At 45.8% G+C, this 15,520-nt stretch overlaps 1 long non-coding RNA gene across 1 annotated transcript in view; it reads left to right on the top strand.

Annotated features, from left to right (window-relative positions):
- LOC115091784 overlaps positions 1-3,887 on the top strand; it is a 146,713-nt gene extending 142,826 nt beyond the window's left edge. Inside the window, exon 3 of the long non-coding RNA XR_003856815.1 lies at positions 3,315-3,887. This is a non-coding gene — a long non-coding RNA (uncharacterized LOC115091784). The remainder of the gene's footprint in view (positions 1-3,314) is intronic.
- Positions 3,888-15,520: the final 11,633 nt, after the last annotated feature.

Here is a 15,520-nt window from a genome sequence, read left to right as displayed (position 1 = left end):
CCCATCCCATATCTCTGGATCCCAGTCATCTTTCATAATATATGCTCGTATTTTAGAATGATTTACTCTTCCTCTTCGTTTTCTATATTTGTGTTGTGCTACCCAGACAGCGGCTCGTTCGGCCACTGTCTGATAATGTTCTGCCTTCTGTTTAAATGTCTCTATGTGACACCTAAGCATAACATTATCTTTGAGGAGGTTGTCTATCTCTCGCTCTAGTTCAACTAATTTTTCTTGCAACATGCTTTTTTGTTCATGACATTTCCTATATCCTGTTAATATTACCCATCCTCTCCGTCCCACTGTCCCCAATTCTTTTCCTTTTATTACGGGGACCTGTTGGAGTTGATTTACAATATCTAAAGGTTCTCCTCCTATATCCCAAGCCTCCGCAAGCCCTGTATTCGTAGCCCATTCCTGGGCCAACATTTTATACGGGGTTTTTTCCCATCCGGGAATTTTTAGATCCACCGGGCTTGGTGGTTCGGATGTCTCTTTTCCATTTTTCCTTTTAAATAGAGACATCCTGTTCAGTGACGCCAAATGTTGGGAATGAGAGAGTAAGGTACTCTGACACAATATCTATGACATCATTTATTAATGTGACATCATGGTAATAGACGTTATTTACAGAAAGTTATTTACATACCACATGATTGCATATGCCATCCAGCACCCTTCATGTCATCAGCCTTGTATCGAGGAGTCGTCAGGTTAGCAAAGGCGAGAAGGGGGTTTTCAGTGTCCAGCACTCTATACGTCTATAGAGGCAATATCTCCTACTCCCGCCGGACACCGGAAAGTCCTGCTCTTTTATACTGTGCCATAAACAAGTGTGCGTGTGAGGGAGAAATGATTGATCACTATCCCCCCATGTTATGTATCAACAGTTGCTAGTACCCAGTCGGACTCGTCCTGTCCCTGGCATGCAGGCGGCTGATCAGACCGCCATATTCCTGACAGGGAGCCAGAAAGCTGAGTTGCAGAACCTGTTTAACAAGAACATGTTTATCCTACAGCCTGACTGAATAAATTTCAGGGCCTTCTAAAAGACTTTGGTGCTGGGTATTGATCTAATGAATAGGAGATGTGAGTTCCAGATGATAGGGCATGCAATTGAAAAGGCTCAGTCTCATGTGATTGCTAATCTGGTGTGTTTAGGAGAAGGAATTTCAAGAAGGCGTTGGTTTGATGATCTTTGATTTTGAGAGGGGACATAGAAGTGTAGGACTGAGAGTAACCAAGGGCTATGGATATTATGAATGAGATTGTGTATAATGGTATGAATGAGCATGTATGTGTGTGCAAGTGAATGCATGTGTATGTACAACTGACTGGGTATAAATGAATGGGCAAAGCCAAAGTGTATTTCTGGGAGTGAGTGGAATGTGTGCATGTGAGTAGTTGGTAGGAAGTGGCCAGGGAGTTGCGTGAGTGACTGAATGTGGTAGTATCTATGAATGTGCAAGTGTGTGTGTGCATAGAGTGTCTCTCACATCTCCAGCACCAGCTGAATGTCTACCTCCTTCTCTTGTTCCCCCACTCCCGCTTTTGCTCCTATCTCATGGTGCTACCTACATTTCTATAAAATTCTACATTAATTATATTAAAAAATGCAATGTTTATTAATATAATTTTTATTCAAAACAATTTTTTCCCAACTTTTGTATATATGTGGCGGATTAAGTTAGTATTCATTTTCTCATTTTCAATCCTTCTTCCCTCTCAGTTTTACTTTTATGTTCCTTATGCACTCTTCCTGATTGTTAAACTGCTATGCATCTCCTTATCACTTGTTGCATTGTTGACCGTGTTAGCTAAGTATTAAATACTATCCTACTCTCATCAAGTTGTTTCACTTTACTGCCCCAGGATATGATAGTGAGTACATGACTTGATTGTCCTGCACACACAGGCCAATGCAATATCATGCGCATAAAAACATATGTCCAAGATGCATGCACATTTTTGGAACACACTTACATCTACCTCTCCTGGATGCCGGATGCAATATGCAAATGAGCTGCCACACTAAAAAGGATGCGCAATGGATAATTTGTGCATCCCTAGTGCTCTGCATCGGGTGCCTAGGAGAAGTGGCTGTGTGTCTACAACAGCCTGGCCAGAGCTCCCTCCCCTCCCCTGAGCAGGGCTGATCCAGTTTGGCATTTTTCACTGTCAAGTGAAAAGTGTCTGAAAGGGGATTGGTCTTTTCACTGACATATGACAGGTGTGTGTGTGCAGGTTACCAAAACTGATGTTCAATTTATGAGCGTCTGTTTTTTCCTGCAGCAGCTAATTTACTGGCACAATATGCTCGCACAATATACACGCACAAGACTTTTTTTTTTGAATGGTGCTGCTTTCTGGGTTTCTTCCTAAGTAGAAGGAACCACACAAAAGCATTTTTTTTGTTTTTAAGTTGAGCCCTTGATGTGCGGAATGACTTTACACCCGCTCCGGGCAGGCATAAAATTTGATGGGTTAAAAAGTGCGCCTTAGGTTGTCGGGGATTTTTTACATCGCGAGGTACTAGCTAATAGCCTCTTCCACATGTAATTTACATGTGATGATCACTATTAGCTATGCACAAGTTTGGATGTGCTGACCCCTTATTGCATGGGGGGTTCTGGATGCACGTCCAAAATGCACGTCCAAGCTCTCGTAACCTGTGTGCTAGGCTCAGTGCATGACATTGCATCATCCTGACAGTTTGTATTCTGGGAGCAAAGTGGCCTGGCCCAAGTTTGGCACCTGCCATCAGCTTGAACTAGTTCAGGCGGTCAGGTGACCAGCCTTAACAGCTGCAATGTGAATGGGTCAAGCTCAGGCCATTGAACTACTGCTAGACTACAGAAGTGGATAGGTTGGGAAGGGAAATGGGAAAGAAAGAGAGAAAAATCATTTTTAAAAATACTTTAACAAAAGAACTATATAGACATTTATTCCACTGGCTCCTAAAAATTTGAGCTAGCTTTCAAATATTATTTTAAAAATTCTTGTTTCTTTTAGAAGGGATAGTTAATACAGGGCTTTAGCTGTTATCTTTTTGTTTCTTGACTTTATTATCTTTCATAAGAAATATCTATAGATTTTTTTAAATCAAACTGTTCCTGATAATTTTACTCAAAATTATAAAGAAATATTCAGCTTTAGTTACTGTAATCAAATCTTTGAAGGCAAATGAAGGAAATGTAAATAAACAAAATACTAAAGTATTCATAGAAAGCAACGTTATGATTTTCAGGTATTGTTAGACTTTGAGTAGAAGAAACCATGGATTGTACAACTGATTTTCTTTTCCTTACTTTCAGATTGAGGAAAAGAGAATGCTGAAAATAAGGCTGCTGTTAGGTGAGCTGCTGCAGCGAATCATGAAGAGCCTGCCCCCAGCACAAGGAGCCTTCATTTAGCACGAGAAGGAAATTGTTCTTCCGATGGACTTGTGGTAGGAAAGTCACCAATTGGAAGTCAGCACAGGCCGCTGTAGCGACGCTGATCTGCCTGCCTTTCCCCAGTGTACTGTTGCAATTGGCTTAATTAAAAGGCCCAATTGCATTTCCATTTCAGGATGCTAAGCCGCCCAGATGCTGACCTGCCCACCTGCATGCTTATCTCTCCTCCCCCAACCCACCATGTGCCGATGTCGTCATCAAAGGCCATACCTGGTGTTCTGTGTTTCAGTCTGTCATCAAAGGCGATATTTTGGGCCTTTGATGATGATGTTGAGTGCTCAGCAGAAAGAGAGAGTATTGTGGGATGCACCTAATTTCATTTTTAAAACTTTTACTGGACTGGACAAAAGGCAATGATGAGCCAGCTTTGGCCCACGTTTGCCCACCCCTCCTCTAAATTACTTAAAATGGATAAATAAAGTCAATTGCTCATCCACTGCAGTTGTTCCAATTCCATATGTGAAGTAATGATTAAACTTTCTTTCCATTTAAGGATAACAATAATTTCCTGGAGTGTAGCCAGATGGACTCAGAACAAGTGGGTATAGTGTGCTCGTGCTAGCAGTTGGAGACGGATCTGACGTCAGCACGGGTACATATACCCCCACAGGAAGTGAAGCAATTCAGTAATTTCCATCTCCAAAGCAGTTTGGAGCGCCTGCACGTTCGCTGAGCGTGTTTTCCAAATCTACTTTCTACTTTCCAAATTTCTCAGAAGACGAGCCCCGCACTCCTGCGGTGATACCCTCGGGTCCCTCCCCCAGTTGAGTTTCCTGGGGTGATTTCCGCGATCCCTCGGAGGTCTACACCTCGGTCCGGTGGCCGAATCGCGGCAGGGATCTAGCCCCCGAGCGAGAAGGGCTCGGGCCTGGCTGAGAGGCGCCTCGGTCCCGGCGTGGACTTAGCCCCGAGCGAGACGAGTTCGGCGGCTTAGAGGCAGCGGGTGCATTTCCTCAAGCGGGGCAGTGAAGGTATTTCCCCTCTCCCCCCGCAGCCGGAGACCGCCCGGGTTAAAGTCGGGAAGCGCCGAGGATCCGGTAAGGCGTATATCTCTTACTTTTTGGTCTCCCTCGGGGATAGAGCCATACCGAACTATGAGGCGGTTCTTTCCCAAGGAAGATCTCTCCGACCTGGTTTCTCAGTGCCTGACGGAGTTGGCTATTCCAGGCCCCAGTACCATGGAGGCACCCACGCAGAACCCCCTGCTGGAGGGGCTTCATCCCACAGCCCGCCATTTCCCCTTCCTGCAAGCGGCGCAACAGCTGATCGATTTGGAGTGAAATGCGCCGGAGGCCTCATTCAAAGGGGGTCGGGCCCTGTCCGGCATGTACCCGCTGGACCCGGCAATCAAGGATATGCTGGCGTGCCCTCAGGTGGACGCCTTGGTTAGCGCTGTGGTCAAGCACACTACCATTCAAGTGGAGGGGGGGGGGGGCGGCCCTCAAGGAGGCTCATGACCAACGCCTGGACGCCATCCTGAAACAAACCTTTGAGGTAGCAGCTCTATCTTTGCGAATCGCAACCTGCTGCACAGTGGTAATGCGTTCTTGTTTGTCACAGGTCAGGAACAATACTCCGGCAGCTGACATGGAGTCAGCTCTCTCGTTCCTTACGGATGCCGCCTCCGACCTAGTCCGTACGACAGCCAAGGGGGTCTCATCCTCAGTAGCAGCCAGGAGGCAGCTCTGGATACGAAACTGGTCAGCCGATGCCCCTTCTAAGACACGTCTCACTAGAATGCCGTTCAAGGGGTCTCTTCTGTTTGGCAGCGACCTAGATAAACTGGCCAGCACATGGGGCGCCTCTCCAGTACCTCGACTGCTGGAAGACAGGTCCAAGAGAAACCAGCGCGCCTTTCCGAGGCCCTCTAGAGGTAGAAGCTCCCAACGCTTCACTCCCTATAGGAGTCGCTACCAGGCACCTCGTCCTCAGGCCAGGAACCAGACCTTTCGGACCAAGCAGCACAAGAAGGGAGCCGGCTCGGGTTCGGGTCCTGGCCGCACCCCACAATGAGAATCAGCCGATCCATCCGGGGGACGAAGCCATAGGGGGCAGGTTAACCCTCTTCTACCCCAGATGGGTCGAGATTGCGTCGGACCAGTGGGTCCTCGCCATCATCCGAGAGGGGTATTATCTGGACTTCCATCACATCCCTCCGGACAGGTTTGTGGAATCTCCGTGTCCAATCCACAAGAAAGCAGCATTGGAAGCTACCCTGGCGAGGCTCCTGTCCTTGAAAGCCATAATTCCAGTACCTGCATGGGAAATGGATTCTGGGCACTATTCCATTTATTTCATGGTACCCAAGAAGGAGGGCACTTTCCGGCCCGTATTGGACCTCAAGTCCGTCAACCGTTACTTAAGGGTCCCGAGGTTTCGCATGGAAACTCTGCGCTCAGTCAAGATCGCAGTTCAGACAGGAGAATTCCTCACGGCCTTAGACTTGTCAGAAGCCTACCTGCATATCCCGATCCATCAGGATCATCAGCGCTACCTACGCTTCAAGGTCCTGGGACAACACTTCCAATTCCGGGCTTTGCCCTTCGGGTTAGCCACGGCGCCGCGGACCTTCACCAAGGTGATCGTAGCAGTGGCAGCAGTGCTCAGACGGGAAGGAATCCTTGTCCATCACTACCTAGACGATTGGCTGATTAGAGCGAAATCACGAGAGGAGAGCCATCGGGCAACCAACAGAGTGATCGCCCTTCTGGAAGGGCCCATATGAGACCACTACAACGCTCCCTCCTCTCTCGATGGAGCCCGCGCTTCTGGAATTACTCTGTGCATCTACCTCTACCGGCCAGACTACGGCCTCAGCTAAGGTGGTGGTTGAAGTCCAACCACACAAGCAGAGGGTCGAAGATGTCCTCCCCCACGTGGACTCTGATCACCACAGATGCCAGCCTGAGCGGATGGGGAGCACACTGCGAAGAGCTCACTGCCCAAGGGCGGTGGAACAGAACAGAGTCAGGGTGGAACATCAATCGTCTAGAGGCACGGGCAGTCCAATTAGCCTGCCTGCGATTTGCTCACAGACTGAGGAACAGAGCAGTCAGAGTGATGTCCGACAACGCCACCACGGTGGCATACATCAATCGTCAGGGCGGAACCAGAAGCCGACAGGTGTCCCTAGAGATAGCCCTGCTGATGGCTTGGGCAGAGGCGAATCTCCAGGACATCTCCACCGTCCACATTGCCGGAAGGGACAACACCGCAGCAGACTTCCTCAGCAGGGAAAGCCTAAGTCCAGGAGAATGGCAGCTGTCCCCCACAGCTCCAGATGATTGTGGATCGGTGGGGGACTCCGGACATGGACTTACTAGCGGACAGGTCCAATGCTCAAGTACCCAGATACTTCAGCCGCAAGCGAGATCCGTTCTCTCACGGGATCGACGCCCTGGTTCAGCCATGGCCTCCAGGGACACTGCTATACGCCTTTCCTCCGTGGCCCCTGCTGGGCGCCCTTATACACAAGATTCAGAAGCACAGGGGCCTAGTTCTTCTAGTGGCACCAGACTGGCCAAGAAGACCCTGGTACGCGGACATGAGAAGAATACTGGCAGGGGAGCCCCTCCCCCTGCCTCCTCTCAGGGACCTGCTTCGTCAAGGTCCCATCCTCCACGAGAATCCGGCTCAATTCTCTCTTACGGTCTGGCCATTGAGAGGGCTAGACTGAAGAAAAGAGGTTACTCTGAGCCGGTGATAGATACGCTCCTCCGAGCTCGCACGTTTTCCACATCCCTCACCTACATAAGGATCTGGAGAGTATATGAAGCCTGGTGCGACACTCATGGCACCAGTCCACATGCGACCACAATCCCTATTGTTCTGGATTTTGTGCAGGATGGGCTTCAGAAGGGTATCTCCCTAAGCTCCATCAAGGTCCAGGTGGCTGCGCTGTCTTGCTACGGTCCCAGGAGGGATGGCAAGACCATTGCCACGCACCCAGATGTTTCCCGCTTCCTGAAAGGAGTCAAGCACATTCATCCGCCACTGAAGTGGCCAGTGCCCCTGTGGAACCTCAACATAGTTTTGGATTTCCTCGCGGGATACACCTTCAGACCCCTTCGGGGCCTGTCTCTCCGTTCGCTAACTTTGAAGATGGTGTTCTTGCTGGCGGTGTGTTCAGCACGCCGCATCTCCGAGCTACAAGCGCTGTCCTGCCGTGATCCCTTTCTCAGAATCACTCCTGAGGCTATCCATCTTCGCACGGTTCCCTCCTTTTTACCTAAAGTGGTCTCACAGTTTCACCTCAACCAAACCATATCTTTGCCAACCACGGCGGGTTTGAAGAAATCAGAAGAAGGGCGTTTGCTACGCCATCTCGACATCGGCAGATTGCTACCCAGATACCTGGAACAAACAGAAGCAGTAAGAAAGACGGACCGTCTGTTCGTCCTTCACAGCGGGAAGAAGCAAGGGAAAGTGGCCTCTTGGCCCACCATAGCCTGCTAGATCAAAGAAGTTATCAGAGCGGCCTACGTAGAGGCCGGAAAGTCACCACCTCTACAGGTCAAGGCTCATTCTACCAGAGCGCAAGCAGCATCTTGGGCAGAATCGAGGATGCTGTCGCCCGCAGAAATATGTAAGGCGGCGACATGGTCCTCCCTCCATACCTTTTCCAGATTTTACCGTCTGGATGCCCAGGCCAGGGAGGACACAGCATTTGCGAGGGCAGTCCTACACGGTCCTCAGGCAGCCTCCCGCCCAGTCTGGGAGTAAAGCTTTTGTACATCCCACTTGTTCTGAGTCCATCTGGCTACATGCCAGGAAATGTTGAGATTACTTACCTGATAATCTCCTTTTCCTTAGTGTAGACAAATGGACTCAGCATCTCGCCCGGCTGCCGGTATACATGGGTTTCACCGATTCATGGTAAGCCATGTCATTTTCTTACATAAGAGCGTCCACTCTACCAGGTGTCGACGCCTTCCGGTTGGAAGCACTGGCGGTCTCCAGCTACTATCAATCGGTCAGGGGAATCCTGTTTCACTATTTCATTGATCGTCAGTACACATATATCCATAACAGCTTTTGCAAGGATGATTACTGAATTGCTTCACTTCCTGTGGGGGTATATGTACCCGTGCTGACGTCAGATCCGTCTCCAACTGCTAGCACGAGCACACTATACCCACTTGTTCTGAGTCCATCTGTCTACACTAAGGAAAAGGAGATTATCAGGTAAGTAATCTCAACATTGTGCCCCAGGTTAATGTTAGTGTTCATACTTCTCAATCCTAGTGTTCAGCATTCTCCTCTCACTTATAGGTCTTCTAAAGATGATTGTGATTTCCTGATTGAGGTCACCAGTTCTCTTCTTTCTTCCAAATGCATTTTCCCAGGGAATAAAGGTGAATTCATTCCTTCTTGAGGACATAAATAGACTTTGGGTCATTCCTTATGAAAGACACCACTTCCTCTGATGTTTACCAAATCTGAGTCCCTGGGCCCTAGGATACTCAGTTAACACAAAAATCTTACTCAAAAGGGGAAACCAAAATAAGAGGCAGAAATGGTGGAAAGAACTTCCTTCTCAGAAATACAAAGATTTCCAACAACATGGTGAAACAGGTAAAGGTGCCTTGACTTCTTTACTGTGCCCAGATCTCATTTAGTGATCCCTGAAAAAAGCAGTGCTGTCCCAAATAAAGTCAACTCCTATAATTCCACACCTTAAAATGGTAGCAAGGATTTATATACCTTGGGAGCACACCATTTTAAATCTCCATCATGATATGTTCCCTCCCCATATTAAATGGATCATGGTAGATATATTTTAAGTTCTCTACACTGGAATAAGCTTTGGAAGTAACATAGTAGTAACATAGTAATGATGGCAAAAAGAGACCAAATGGCCCATCCAGTATGCCCAGCAAGTTACTTATGGTAGTAACTTCCGCTTTGTACAGGTTATCCCCAAGCCATATGCAGATCTTTCAGACTCTCCTTATAAGTCTTCTGATACAGATCCCACACCATTTTGGTCTCCCTTCTCTGAGCCGCCTTTGTCCTGCTTCTATCCATTTTTATTTTTTTTTTTACAATTTATTTATTCATTTAAAAAATAACACATTTGTGACAGAAATAACACACTTGTGACAGAAAAATCATTGAGACTCAGAATACACAAAGAGGAAACAAAGAAATATATATGCATTATCAACCATTATACAAAAGTCTCACTTAAATTAAATGGAAAATCAGAGGGGACATAAGATCAAAGAAGCGATTAACAGGAAAATAAGACAAAGGAAACATGCAGAGACTAAATAGGCATAAATTAAAAAAAAAAAAAAAGCCAATCACAAAGATATCAGTTAGAGACAGGGTGGGCATCCAGATATGATCTCAGCTGCACAGGATCAAAATATACAAGCTTAGAATTTAGGTGAGTAAAGATACATTTGCAAGGATAACGAAGAATGAAATTGGCTCCAAGGGATATAACCTCTGGATGCATCATAAGAAATTTTTTCCTTCTTTCCTGCGTAGCACGCATAATATCTGGAAACATCCATATATGCTGGCCAAAAAATAATGATGTTCTGTAGCGAAAGATCATTTTTAAAACAGATTCACATTCTTTGGAAAATACAAAGAAAACTATCAAAGTCCCACGATTAGATATCAATGGATCAGCAGAAGATTCTAAGAACTCTGTTAAATTCAAACTTGGCTGGTGGGTAGAGACATTAGAGTCCACTTTTAAGTTCTTCAGAAAATAAAGCTTAGCGATAGTAGGCATGAGGTCAGATGGAATCTTAAGGACTTCAGAAACATATTTCTGGAAAGTATCCAAAGGAGACAAAAGGTCACTCAATTCTGAGGTTTAGATAGCGAAGGGAATTCTCAATGTTTTCTAGCTTCCTAGAATGTATCAATTCAGATTGAATTAAATTTGCCTGAACCTTTTGGCAAGCAGAAATTTGATTGGCCATATCAGCTATCTTTTCTCCATGTTGGGCAAGCAATACTTCAGTACCTTGAAATCGATTATAAATATCAGAAGTGACACCAACCAAGAAGGAAATGGATTTCTCTAAAGACATCAAAGCTTACCAAATTGAGTCTAAAATCACCACAGCAGACTTATCCAGCATAGGAAGAACATTAGGATTACTAAAACCTTGTCTGGTGGAAGACAATGGAAGGCCACCAAATTCCTCTGCTCCCTGCAGCAGCATCAAGGCCTGAATCTGCAAGATCGCTGCTGTCTCTGCAGCAAGCCTGGAATCTCTAAACACTCCCGGAAGTACTGCAGGTCCAGTTGACACGTTCTTAGCCGAAGGACTCGTACAGGAGAGTAAAATCTCCCCAGAAGTCAATGATCCAGGGCTCTGAAGCTGCCCACATGGTGGCAAGGCTATTTTATATATTTATTTATTTATTTTTTATATACCGACATTCGATCTGAGATATCACATCGGTTTACATTCAGGTACTGTAGGCTAGACCTGCCGATGTTACCAGCCATGGAGGAGGTGGAGTGATTGGCGCACTGGGGCTCAGGGTAACATCAACATCCGGAAGGAGGGCCACACACTCCTCGGCTCCTCAACCAAGGAACCAGCAACCAGTGGAGGTAACCCAGCAGGGGCTAGGATCCCAACAATCTTTAGCTGGGAAGGGTCAGTAGAGCAGGAAGCAGGAGACATCTCCCGGACCTTTGCCTTCCTTTTGGTATGTGGCATAATGAAAAATTGAAACGAGAAAAAGGTAAGAGCACCTACCACACAGTGTCTCTTCTAGGACGTCATCTTGCCCCACCAACATATCTCTATCCTTTTTGAGATATGGTCAGGGACTGATTTAGGATTTTGCCTCCCCTAGGTACTTTTGGTGTTTTCACTCCTCCATCGCCTGTAAGGTCTGTTGTAGAGTAGCAGAGAGCTGTTCTCTGATAAATGAGATTCAAAAGAGCTGAAAGGCAGCAAATCTTAGCCAACCTGCTGTCCACAAATGTTTACCACCTTAGGCACAAGCATAATGGGTACCTTCTGACAAATCCAGGGCTGGACACAGTCTCCAGAACTGAACACAGTATTCTAGGTGAGGCTTTACCAAGAACCTGTACAAGTCTGTCATGACAGACAAGGTTCCTATGATTGCTGCATCAAACCTTTTCAGTAAGAAAGCTGTTTAAAAAATACTGTTTTCACTGCAGGACTTAATGTTCATGACTGTTTATTCAGCTTCCTGAGGACCCTTGTTGCTGTGGTGAGATTGACTGAGCCTACAGGGTAGGATCCATAGCAGGCGAAGCTGCACAGAGATGAGACTGAACAGGAGCTTCACCTATACCAACCCCTTTCCCCCTTGGGTTGAGCCCTTGAATTGCAGGAGGACCTTGCAAGACTAGAGGATTGGCATCCAAATGGCAGATAAAATTTATTGTGGACACGTGCAAGGTGATGCATATAGGGAAAAATAATCCAATGCTGTAGTTACACAATGTTAGGTTCCATATTAGGAGCTACCACCCAGGAAAAAGATCTAGGCATCATAGTGGATAATACATTGAAATTGTCAGCTCATTGTGCTGCAGCAGTCAAAAAAGCAAAGAGAATGTTAGGAATTATTAGGAAGGGAATGGTTAATAAAATGGAAAATGTCATAATGCCTCTGTATCGCTCCATGGTGAGACTGCACCTTTGGTACTGTGTACAATTCTGGTCGCCACATCTCAAAAAAGAGATTTAGTTGCGATGGAGAAGGTACAGAGAAGGGCACCAAAAATGATAAAGGGGATGGAACAGCTCCCCTATGAGGAAAGGCTAAAGAGGTTAGGACTTTTCAGCTTGGAGAAGAGATGGCTGAGAGGGGATATGATAGAGGTATTTAAAATCACAAGAGGACTGGAATGGGTAAATGTGAATCAGTTACTTTACTCTTTCGGATAATAGAATGACTAGGGGGTACTCCATGAAGTTAGCATTTAGCACATTTAAAACTAAGAGAGAATTCTTTTTCAGTCAACGTACAATTAAACTCTGGAATTTGTTGCCAGAGGATATGGTTAGTGCAGTTAGTGTAGCTGGATTTAAAAAAGGTTTGGATAAGTTCTTGGAGGAGAAGTCCATTAACTGCTATTAATCAAGTTGTCTTGGAGAATAGCCACTGCTATTACTGGCATCAGTAGCATGGGATCTACTTAGTGTTTGGGTACTTGCCAGGTACTTGTAATCTGGATTGGCCATTGTTGGAAACTAAATGCTGGGCTTGATGGACCCTTGGTCTGACCCAGTATGGCAATTTCTTTTGTTCTTTTATTTTTTTGTTCTTTTGAATTCCAGGGACCTGCAGGTTATGGGTGAGAGTCTCTAAGGGAGTGGTGCCGGCGAAGGGTCAGGGCCAGGCCAGGGTCACAGGCAGGCGACAAGTGAGAATGGTCAATGTCCAGGCAAAGGTCAGTGCCAGGCGGCAAGCAAGGATGGTCAATTCCAGGCAAGGGTCAAGTGTCCAGGCAAGGGTCAGATACAGAAGTTAGTCAGAGGTCAGGCTTGGGACATGAGGAGAGGAATTGACAGCAAGGCCAGCAGGAGAGACAAGACAGGCTGGGATGGAAAAACGAGGCAGGTTCGGCTAGAGAGAAGAGGCAGGCTGGACTGGAAAGATGAGGCAATGAGCTGGAACAGGAACCAGGAAACAGTAATACATACTACACTTCAGGAATGCAGGAGACCCATTGCTGAGGTGAGCTAGGGACATGAGGAGGGCCCTTATATTGGTCAGAAGTGGTGATGTCATCAAGGGGCACCACTGTCTGTTTCCTGCCTTTGACCCTTTAAAAGATGTGATGTCGGGCGTGCATGCCTATGGGGAAACACTAGAGACAATGGTGCTGGTGGCATCCCTGCCACGTAAGAGAGGAGGTCAGTGATGTCTGCCATGGCGGGATGGCCCAGGTGCTGTTGACATCAGGATGAGTGCTGCGGCTCATGTAGCCTACCTCCGAGTCACTAATTGTAACAGTACTACTCCTCTTAATCCCCCTCTCAAGTTCCGGGACTTAAGAAGAGGGGTACTGTAAGAAGATGGCCCATTTTTCCTTTCTCTCATTGACATATAGGCCTAGTTTATTCTCACCATTTGGCCATTGCCTTGGTAAAGTTCAAAGTGTTTTACAAAAGTCCTTCCAATATTGGGCTGTGAATTGAATGCCTCTATTTGACAGGATATGAGAGGGTAATCCATGCAACCTGAAAACATGCTGGATGAAGAGGCGGGCTAATTCATGAGAAGAAAGTAAGCCAGAGAATGGTATGAATGTGCCATCTTGGAGAATCTATCCCCTATAACCCATATTGTGGGAGATCCACTATAACATCTGTGGACAGATAGGTCCAGTGTTCCCTGGGGGCTGACAATGGTTGTAACAGCCCCCAGGGTCGGGCATGAATAGATTTATGCTATGCTCAGACAGGGCAAGACTACATAACTTCTTACATCCATCTTCAGTTGGAGCTACCAATAGTGGCACTGAAGAAGTTCAAGAGTACATGCCACTCTGGGATGGCCTGCCAGGCGAGAATCGTGATCCCATTTTAACACTTTTCCCTAAAGGCGTTTGGGTACCACTGTCTTCCCAGGAGGAACTAGTGTAGCTTAAGCAACTATAACTTTTGCATGCTCAATGATCATGAGCAATTTTAGATCTAATTCTCAGTGGAGCACAGGATTTGGTGAGAGAGGTAACGGTGGTAGGGCCGCTTGGCAATAGTGATCATAACATGATCAAATTTGAATTAATGACTGGAAGAGGAACAGTATGCAAATCCACGGTTCTTGTGCTAAACTTTCAAAAAGGAAACTTTGATAAAATGAGAAAAATTGTTAGAAAAAAACTGAAAGGAGCAGCTATAAAAGTAAAAAGTGTGCAAGAGGCGTGGTCATTGTTAAAAAAATACCATTCTAGAAACACAGTCCAGATGTATTCCACACATTAAGAAAGGTGGAAAGAAGGCAAAACGATCACCGGCATGGTTAAAAGGGGAGGTGAAAGAAGCTATTTTAGCCAAAAGATCTTCATTCAAAAACTGGAAGAAGGATCCAACAGAAGAAAATAGAATAAAGCATAAACATTGGCAAGTTAAATGTAAGACATTGATAAGACAGGCTAAGAGAGAATTTGAAAAGAAGTTGGCTGTAGAGGCAAAAACTCACAGTAAAAACTTTTAAAAATATATCCAAAGCATAAAGCCAGTGAGGGAGTCAGTTGGACCATTAAATGATCGAGGGGTTAAAGGGGCACTTAGAGACGATAAGGCCATTGCGGAAAGATTAAATGATTTCTTTGCTTCGGTGTTTACTGAAGAGGATGTTGGGGAGGTACCCGTACTGGAGAAGGTTTTCATGGGTAATGAAACAGATGGACTGAATCAAATCACGGTGACCCTAGAAGATGTGTAAGAGCTGACAAACTGAAGAGTAGTAAATCACCTGGACCAGATGGTATAGACCCCAGAGTTCTGAAGGAACTAAAAAAATGAAATTTCAGACCTATTCGTAAAAAATTGTAACCTATCATTAAAATCATCCATTGTACCTGAAGACTGGAGGATAGCTAATGTAACCCCAATATTTAAAAAGGGCTCCAGGGGCGATCTGGGAAACTACAGACCGGTTAGCCTGACTTCAGTGCCAGGAAAAATAGTGGAAAATGTTCTAAACATCAAAATCACAAAACATAGCGAAAGACATGGTTTAATGGAACAAAGTCAGCATGGCTTTACCCAAGGCAAGTCTTGCCTCCAAATCTGCTTCACTTTTTTGAAGGAGTTAATAAACATGTGGATAAAGGTGAACCGGTAGATGTAGTATACTTGGATTTTCAGAAGGCGTTTGACAAAGTTCCTCATGAGAGGCTTCTAGGAAAAGTAAAATGTCATGGGATAGGTGGCAATGTCCTTTCATGGATTGCAAACTGGCTAAAAGACAGGAAACAGAGATTAGGATTAAATGGACAATTTTCTTAGTGGAAGGGAGTGGGCAGTGGAGTGCCTCAGGGATCTGTATTGGGACCCTTACTTTTCAATATATTTATAAATGATTTGGAAAGGAAT

Source organism: Rhinatrema bivittatum, chromosome 1, assembly GCF_901001135.1.
Source record: "Rhinatrema bivittatum chromosome 1, aRhiBiv1.1, whole genome shotgun sequence".
Taxonomy (NCBI): Eukaryota; Metazoa; Chordata; class Amphibia; order Gymnophiona; family Rhinatrematidae; genus Rhinatrema; species Rhinatrema bivittatum.
The sequence above is the reverse complement of the archived record's forward strand: the minus strand, read 5'-3'. Positions and strand labels throughout refer to the sequence as shown.